General features: G+C 44.9%; 1 protein-coding gene across 1 annotated transcript in view; it reads right to left on the reverse strand.

The window, feature by feature from the left end:
* Positions 1-8,530, reverse strand: part of RGMB (repulsive guidance molecule BMP co-receptor b) — a 24,348-nt gene that overhangs the window by 5,137 nt on the left and 10,681 nt on the right. The gene's annotated exons all lie outside the window — the stretch shown is intronic.

Here is an 8,530-nt window from a genome sequence, read left to right on the forward strand (position 1 = left end):
AATTGCTGAGCATAGGTTTTTTAAACGAGCAGAATTCCCCGAAGGTGGTGCACTTCACTATTTGTGCTTATCGCAGTTTGGAAGAAACATTTACCGGTGTTCAATCAGGCCACTTGGCACTGCAAGTGCAGGACCTTACTGGAATTCTTCAATGCCAGTACTGGACCGATGGATCAAGGGCCTCATCGTTCAGCTTACGAAGGGTCAGCAAAACTACACTGAACTAGCCACAGAAACCTGGCTGGAACAGAGGAATGTTTATAACTACCTGGTTAAAAGTCCTCTTGCATCAAGGAAGCCAAAGTGACTTTCATCTCGTATAACTAGCTTCGTATGTCTATTTTATCACATCGACTGGGTACAATGATAAGGTAAACAAATAAACAAAAAGAGACTGTGTAAGAATCAGCAAGCACTGTGCTCAGGGCATTTTCAGTCTTACACAGACATGGCATAAATCACCAAACCAAACCAAAGCAGCTGCCATCAGGTTGATTTCGACTCATGAAGACCCTAGTTAGAGTTGTATTTAGCATCTGTACCACTGGGAATCCTGATGCGAGCACACAACCTCGTCTTCCTCTACCAAGAAGTGTGCAAGTGAGTTTGAAACACTGACTGTTAGAGGCTTGCAGAGGTCCAGCAGCCTTGCCCACAGTGCTACCAGGGATCCTTATAGGTGGCATTATGGGCTTGAAAACGTTGATGGGAAAATGGAATTAAAAGTTAGAGGTATTGTTAAACAAATCTTTGAAATCCCTCCTACATTTTCTAAATTAGTCCTTTACAAGTGAACAAAACATTCCAACAAGAACAAATAAAGGGGTGAAAAAGATGCTTGCTCCACATCTCTAAGAAGTCCAATATTTACTGTATGTATGCATACATACATATATACAGGTGTATACACACACATTGCAGCACTACTTAAATGAACATTGTGAAAACTTGAATACGTAAGATTGTAATGGGTAACAACACAACACAAACTGACAAAAAGTGAGTTATTGGTACAAGTCATACAATGAACTATTCTACAGAAACAAAAAGCATACATATCAATATAGGCATGTCTCAAAAATATAAGTTGAAAGATCAAAAGCAAGTTGTAGAAATATATACTATGGTATTTGATTCAATCTGTAGGTAGTTTTGTCCAATTTTTCATCTTTTTTTGGCTTTTCCTGCTTTATTGTAGCCTTTAAAAACCATTTTATTGAAATATCATTAACATATCATACAAATCAATGGTAAAATATATCAAAATGAATTGTGTAATCATTACCACTGGCTCCTGTAGGCAATTTCCTGCAAGCCTCTTGCCTGGTCCCACCTCACCCCACTTTTTGAGGGTTACCAGAGGAAGCATGTTGGGGGGCAGAGCTACCCCAAGCAGGCCCCCAGGGAGGCAACACCATTGCTGGGCTACACAAGATTGGGAACAATACGTGGTGTTCCTCCTTTTGGGAAAGAAAAAGCATATTCATGTAGAATAACTCTGTCTGAACAATTTCATGCCAAACACAAGAGTGTGTTTGTGTATACATATATATGTAAGAAGTTCAGTTGGGAATTATTTGATCATAGCAATGACCAGGTCACTACAAGATGACAAACTGATAGATAAGCGGTGGATGTCACTGATGATCTACAACAAACAAACCCACCCTCAAAAAACAGGAGAAAATTCTGCCAAGAAGCTGTGAGCTCAATGAACTGGAATGTAAGTTTACAATCCCTATTCAGCCTATATAGTAAATATCTACCTACAGGAATGCCGAGCTCAACACCAACAGAGTAAGTTTTGTTAAATCATTTCCTTGGGCCAAGACAAGCTACTAAGGCAGCACACATGTTTAAGAGGACGGCAGCCCATGAAAAAGTTTTCTCTAGACTCTTGTCACAGGCAGAAGGAGACTAACTAACACACTACGCTACTGTCTTCCAAAGAGATCAGAATAGATGCCTCTATCCTCTTGTTGGACTTCCTGGGTGCACAATGATTCAATGCTGGGCTACCAGCCGAAAATCCACCCACAGGTGCCTGGGAACACAAGTCTGGGGAGCTGTTTCCGAAAGGTCACAGGCTCAGCAAACCTTCTGCAATTACAGTTCTACTCTGCACACAGAACTGAAGACACAGTGACACCATCACCCTTGGGTCACTTCCATAGAACGCCCGACTAGGAGGGCTTCCAGCGTTGCACGGGCAGGGACTGGATCAGATTTGTTGTTCAATGTTGCCTTGGGGAATGCATGCAGGAGCCGGGCTGCCTTGGTACTGGAGAGGAACCTGGCAGCAGAAGGAGAAAGCCGAAACCAAACCAGCAGGGGAAGGACAGCCACACTGAGGGCTGCGAGGGTGGTCCAGGGAAGAACGTGAAGCGCGATGGCTGGGCAGGGCCTGGAGAGTGAAAGGGAAAGTAGACCCAGAGAAGGGCAGGCACAGAAACACAAACTTCCCAAGAACAACGCCTATACACGTAAAATAAGAAAGCCGGAAGCACAAACAGGCTCAGCAGGCGGGCACCTGGCCAGCTTCCTTTTGTGGAGCACAGCAAAGCTGAGCTGAAGGAGAAGCAGCGGCCAAGGCCACACCGTCTGTCTCAGCCGCTCCGCACGCTCCGGAGGGAACATCTCTGCCGCCGGCTTGTGTGTTTGTTGCACTAGGAGGAGGAATGCACTGGGATTCTAGACGTGAACGGAGGCATGTGTGGACAGTACTACAGGCCTAGGCTGCCACCAGTGCTTCAGGCCAGAGGCTAAAAATATTTTGAAAGGCAAGAGCCAGGCCCAGAGGCAGTAACTCTAGGGGCAGGAATCTGCCCTAGCAAGTCTCAGCGCCGCATCCCCACCCCCACCCCGCTTGGTGGGGACTGCAGGCAGGGGGGCGGCTGAGGGCCACAGAGCCTGACTCCAGGGGACCTTGGACAAATGCTCTGGGCCAAAGCTCAGCACAGCTGTTGCCCAAGTGAAGGGGATTAGGAAATCACAGCCTCTTTGATCACTTTTCAACTTTGGGAGGGGCAAAAAAGTACAAGGGCTTGAAGGTCTTCACAGCACCCTCACTCACACTCTGCCACTGCAGGTTGTTTCAAGTTGTCACAGCTTTAAAATAATACTAATACTGATCATAAAATAATAAAAGGGTCTTAGAAACTCAAGAGTGAGGCAGTCACAGGTGGTGAACAAGCATTTCAGAAAGCCAGTTGACTGGAATGCTACAAAACAATCCTTAAGAAGAGAGAGGGGACCTGCCAACACCACAGAGGCCCATACATGTGCAAATGCACACAGGCCCCGTTCCATGGGAAGATTAAACCCTCACCTCCATCCATTTCAGGAGTGCATGCAGAGTAGAAGGGAGGTTGGTGCCCAAATGCCATCAGATCAGTCCTAGTCAGAGTACAGATCATGTGTGCCAGCACGAGAACACCTCACCAGAGTTAGCTAACCCTTCCTTGGGCACCGAGTCTTACAATAAGCAGCTAACTAGAGCAGAAAGAGCGCCTCTCCTCGCAGAACCAGTTTCACCTGAAGTTCCTTCTAGACTCAACAGCACCGTGGTTTTTCCTGCCCGGTGGTCCGATTAAACGGCTACCGTAGCTGTACCTAAATTCTTGCTAGTTACCACTTACTGAGAAGCAGCAGGGTAGAGTCCTCAAGTTAACCCACCCACAACAACACAGAATTCGCAACAGTGGAAGAGCAAGTTCTGCTGCAGTCAAAACAAATACAGACAAAATGGGCCAGGAAGCACTTCGCATTGTCCAACACTGTAGGCAGCGCTTCTCACATGGCGCATTCCGCACAGGCAGAAACTACTGGGTTAGCATGAAGCGAAGCCAACAACCAAGAAAACCAGTGCTAACGACCTGAAGTTTCTTTCCTCGTGCTCCTTCCCCTCAAAATGTTGAGGCAATGAAACTTTACCAGAGGAGAGAGACATGCTTGGAAAGGTGACAGAAAAACAAGTTCTAACTCTCAGCTGTGGATCAGACTTGGCCGCTTGCCTCTGGTTTGAACTACGGAGGAGTGTGGATTTGTTTAAGGCAGCAGAGGCCACCGCGGCAGCGTGGTCCTGCCTGGCTGGGGCAGGTGTGGGCTAATTTCATTTACAGATGGAGCTTTTGAAAGCCTTCTACTCCCCCAAAACCACTGTGCGAGGGAGAGCACAGGCAGAAAGGTTTAAAAGGTAGGGACGTAGACACTGCAAATACACAAGCTTTGGACAACTTCTAGACCATACCTACTACCATCTTCTATGTCTCTTCATTCTGGAGCATGGACAGATTGTTTGCATAAAATACTTCAATACATGCGGACAATAGAAAGGAATACTTTGGAAAGCATGCTCTAAAGAAAGTATCATATGTCCCGCTCTGTAACAACATTGTATATACAACGGCAGTATACCCCAGGACTAGGGCTCTTGGTCACTCTTTGAGCCTGAAACTGAACTCACCCCCTATTATTTCAGCCAAAGAATAGACAGGACTACAGGGTCAATAATAAGGAAGCATTCACACCTTAGGACAATCAACCAGGCGATCAAGGTACGGAGCTGGGTATGACCTAGGGATGGAGCTCCTGAGGCAGGAAGGCACAGGTAAGGACACCGGAGATGGTAAGCACAGGGGAGAAGGGGGAAGAGCTCTGGGACATTGTGGGGATGGCAACTGATGTCACAAAATGTGAATGAATTGTTACATGGAAAACCAAAGTGAGCCGTAACCCTTCACTGAAATCACAATAAAAGGTGTTGTTGTTTTTTAAGTGGTATTGATCTACTCAAAACACCATTCCACCAATGGGGGTGGGATAGGGGTGGGGGGGAGGGCATAGAGGAGGATTCTCTTCCTCAGGCTATAAAAATAAGAATGATCATCACCATGTAATTCGTATCTAACAGTCTGCATAAAGATACCAAATATAATGAGTTGCAAAAACTTGGCTACAAAAAAAAATTCGGCCTAGGGTTAAAAGAGGACAGATTTCCAAATCTTGATCCAGAGATATGCTAAAAATGACAGTTGAAAAGCCTTTGCAATGCAGGCACATCTGGCCCTGATTTTGCAACCAACAGAGATGGATCCAGAACATGGGCTTACAGGTCTCCTTGCTGCTGTGAAACAGTAACAATGTGCTAAAGGGCCTTAGAAAGGCACATGGACCCAGCTGACGCTCAAGGAGCAAACAAATGGTGTTCGACCTCACAGGCAACGGCCCTCTGGTTATAGTTTAGAGAGACGCGGAGCAAGAACTCTTTCTCTATCTTGACTATCACCAAGCAGTGGATTTTTTTTTTCAACAGTTCCTAAGAAAGTAGCAAATTGGGGGATAATAATAAAATGTTCAAAAGCATATATATTAGCATGCATAATATGCTCAATGGGTAAGTTTACCCGCCAGCTTTGACAGTGTTCCTCCCAGATTGCAGAGAGCTGGTGGCCCACAGCTGAGGGAGGGTCAGCAACAAGAACATACACGGTTTCTCAGTGTGCTCATTCGGGAGAGCTAGGGACAGGACCTTTCCGGAGCCCAGATGGTGCAAGCTCCTCCTCCCAAATAAAAACGGCTCTTCTTTCCAGTGTAGCTAACCTTGCCAGTTCCAAGCAGCTTGCCCTTCAGCTCATTCTCAGTGTCTGTATGCCTGTAGACACCTTGCACAGTCACAGGTGGGAAGATGGCCCAGAGCTGATGTAGTTTACAGTGGGGGGTGTGTAGGTGTGCCAGAAACCCCCGCAGCCCTGTGTTGGTGAGCTGAAAAACAGCCCTGGCTTCCCTTTTAGGAACATGCCTACCTGGTAAGGTGGCCAACTGTTGCTGACTTCTCTTCCGAGGGGAAGCAGCAAACAGAATGGTGGAGGACATAAACAAAAAGAAAGTGGCCTGTGCAAGCATACCTGTGCACACCATGACTACCTGGAAAACAGGCCCTGTTTCCCAGGGAGAAGGGCAGGAGGGCGGGGCGGGGTGGGGAGATGAGACAGCAGCAAGCACTGCAGGCCTATCTGCCTTAAGTGTAATACTTGCCACGTGGAAAAGGGCAAAGGCTTGGCTAAGAAACCGGCCCTGGGGTGGGTAGAGATGACTCCATCTCCTTACGCTCCACTGTTTAGATTTCTCCTTTTTGTGATGAAGGCAAGGGGAGTGACTTGGGGCCCGTTTAGCCTAGATTCCTAGGACTGCGGAGTGTCCCTACGGATACACCCAGGGTTAAGTGCTTCAGTTCAGTGCTGAAGACAAGGAAAATGAACGTATTTTAAGATATAACAATGAACTGTGTGTGGCTATCTTCGTATAAACAAGTCCATGTACACACACGGCCTCTATGATATTTGGGGTCAGTCTTTACATCTAGGGGCATTGAGCACCTGAAAAACGCTCAACTGCAAGGTCACACAGCGTCTGCAGCACAGTGCTCACTTATCCTCCAGCTGGTCTATGCATGTGCTTAGTCGTTTGAGTGCACCCAGAGGACGTTGGAAGAATGGTGTGGCAATAGACTTCAGTAAGATCCGCCACTAGAAAACCTATGTCATACACGTCTATTCTAACACAGAAGGTCTGCTGACGGAATGGCAACTGGAAAGATATCAGTAAAGCTGGGACATAGACACAAACCCGCATTTGAATCATTTTACAGAGGATCACAGTAATCCTATCAAGGGAAAGATCATGCTTTTTCAAGAACTTATTTTATATTTACTTTTTGCCTAATATTGCTTCAATTTTTATTACACTATTTTTGGGGTTTTGTTTTGTTTTTGCTTAAGATTTTTAAAGGCTTTATTTTCGGTCCTGGATAAAAGAAAGGAAATTGCGCTGCAAGATCTTAGGCTTGGGCTTGGTTTTTAGAAGTTTTGAGAAAGGCTGTCAATAGAGCCTTCCAGATGTTTTGGGGGGCTTGCAGAACGTTACACAAAGAAGAAACAAGAACAAGAGGCTGTGAATCCATGGACTAATTTGTTGTTGAGAGCATGGTCTCCAGAAATGGGGAAATACTTTACAGTAATGCAATGAAAAACCAAGTGTTCTCTTTGTCCACTTGTATTTATGGCAGAGGACAACCTTTCCCCACCTTTTTTGGAATGGGTAAAACCTTCGACTCTTGCTAGAGGTGGAAGACAAAGTTGCACTTTTAATTTGCTAAACATTACTTTGGATTCAACCACAAATGAAACCAAATAATATCAAGTATTTCAGTATAAATGACTTCATTTACCTAATGTTGAAATTCATATAAGGTACTGGTTGTTCCCTAAATATTTCTCTTCATCAACAGTAAAAAGTATAGAATTTCGAAAGGTGGAATAAAAAACAGAAGTGACAGAGTACGGAATGGAAGGCATGGGAAATAAAACTTTAGGCTGTGAGAAGAAGTGGGATTTTCCCATGCAGAGAGCACTTCATCTCAGTAGTTTTGCTTGAAGGTTACCCACCCCTCCAAGTCCTCAGTTATTTATACAACTCAGCGATGACTTTCTCCATTCCCAACGGAACCATCTTCTTGGATTTCCAGTGCTATGTTTTCCCAAAGACCATTCCCAAGTTTTACGTACCCCATGGCTTCCTGGAAATGATGGATTTTGGCCCATGTCTTTTCTTATAACTTACTTCACAACTGGCTTACAGTGTAGCTCACAGGAAATATAAATTCTGACACATATATAGGAGGAATTATTTGCATACACATAAAAATTAGGGGAGGGAAAGTATATTTTGAGAAATAAGATTTAATAGGACAGAAGACAAACTCAGGATTCGACTGGGAGTTGAAGTGAAAACATTTTAGAGCTCCCCTTAGCTGCCTGGAACAGCAATAATATTCTCCGTCATTCAGAGCAGTAACATCTCATCTTGTATTTGGGATCCTCCAGGGCAGTGGTTCTCAACATTCTTAATGCCACAACCCTTTCATGCAGTTCCTCATGTTGGTGGTGACCCCCCCCAACCATAAAATCATTTCCATTGCTACTTCATCACTGTAATTTTGCTACTGATATGAATCGGGCGACCCTGTTTGTGGGTCACCACCCACAGGTTGACAACTGCTACTCCAGGGTGTCTCCCAACATCTCCTGGGGTGTTGTAAAATTCCCCTACAAAATGTCAAGTAAAAGAATTTATATGCACCTAAGAAACCTGAAGTCCAAGAAGGTATCCTGGATTCTAAATCAGTCACGGGCATTCAAAAGCTCGGTCCTTGACAATTATATGTTAGTTCCAACCAATTCAAGAGTAGATACAATAAAGGCAATTGAGCAAGATGAGATGGTTTGTGTAATTTTGTGGTTCGGTTTGACAAGGAGCAGGCTTTACCTGGGCCAAGATGTTTGTGGAAAAACCCTTCATGACTCCTTTATTTACTAATGACTGAATTTAGAACAGACTGTCCAGTGGGAGACCAGCTCATCGCATCTGTCTGCTTAGGTACACCAAGACACTGGTATCTCAATGATGGATTACAGTATCTGGGTGCGGAGTTCATGTCTTTCAAACAAACATCAAAAACAAAACAATAACA

The sequence above is a fragment of the Echinops telfairi genome, unplaced genomic scaffold (genome assembly GCF_000313985.2).
Source record: "Echinops telfairi isolate 266 unplaced genomic scaffold, ASM31398v2 ScPeMD7_7469;HRSCAF=8507_1, whole genome shotgun sequence".
NCBI lineage: Eukaryota > Metazoa > Chordata > Mammalia > Afrosoricida > Tenrecidae > Echinops > Echinops telfairi.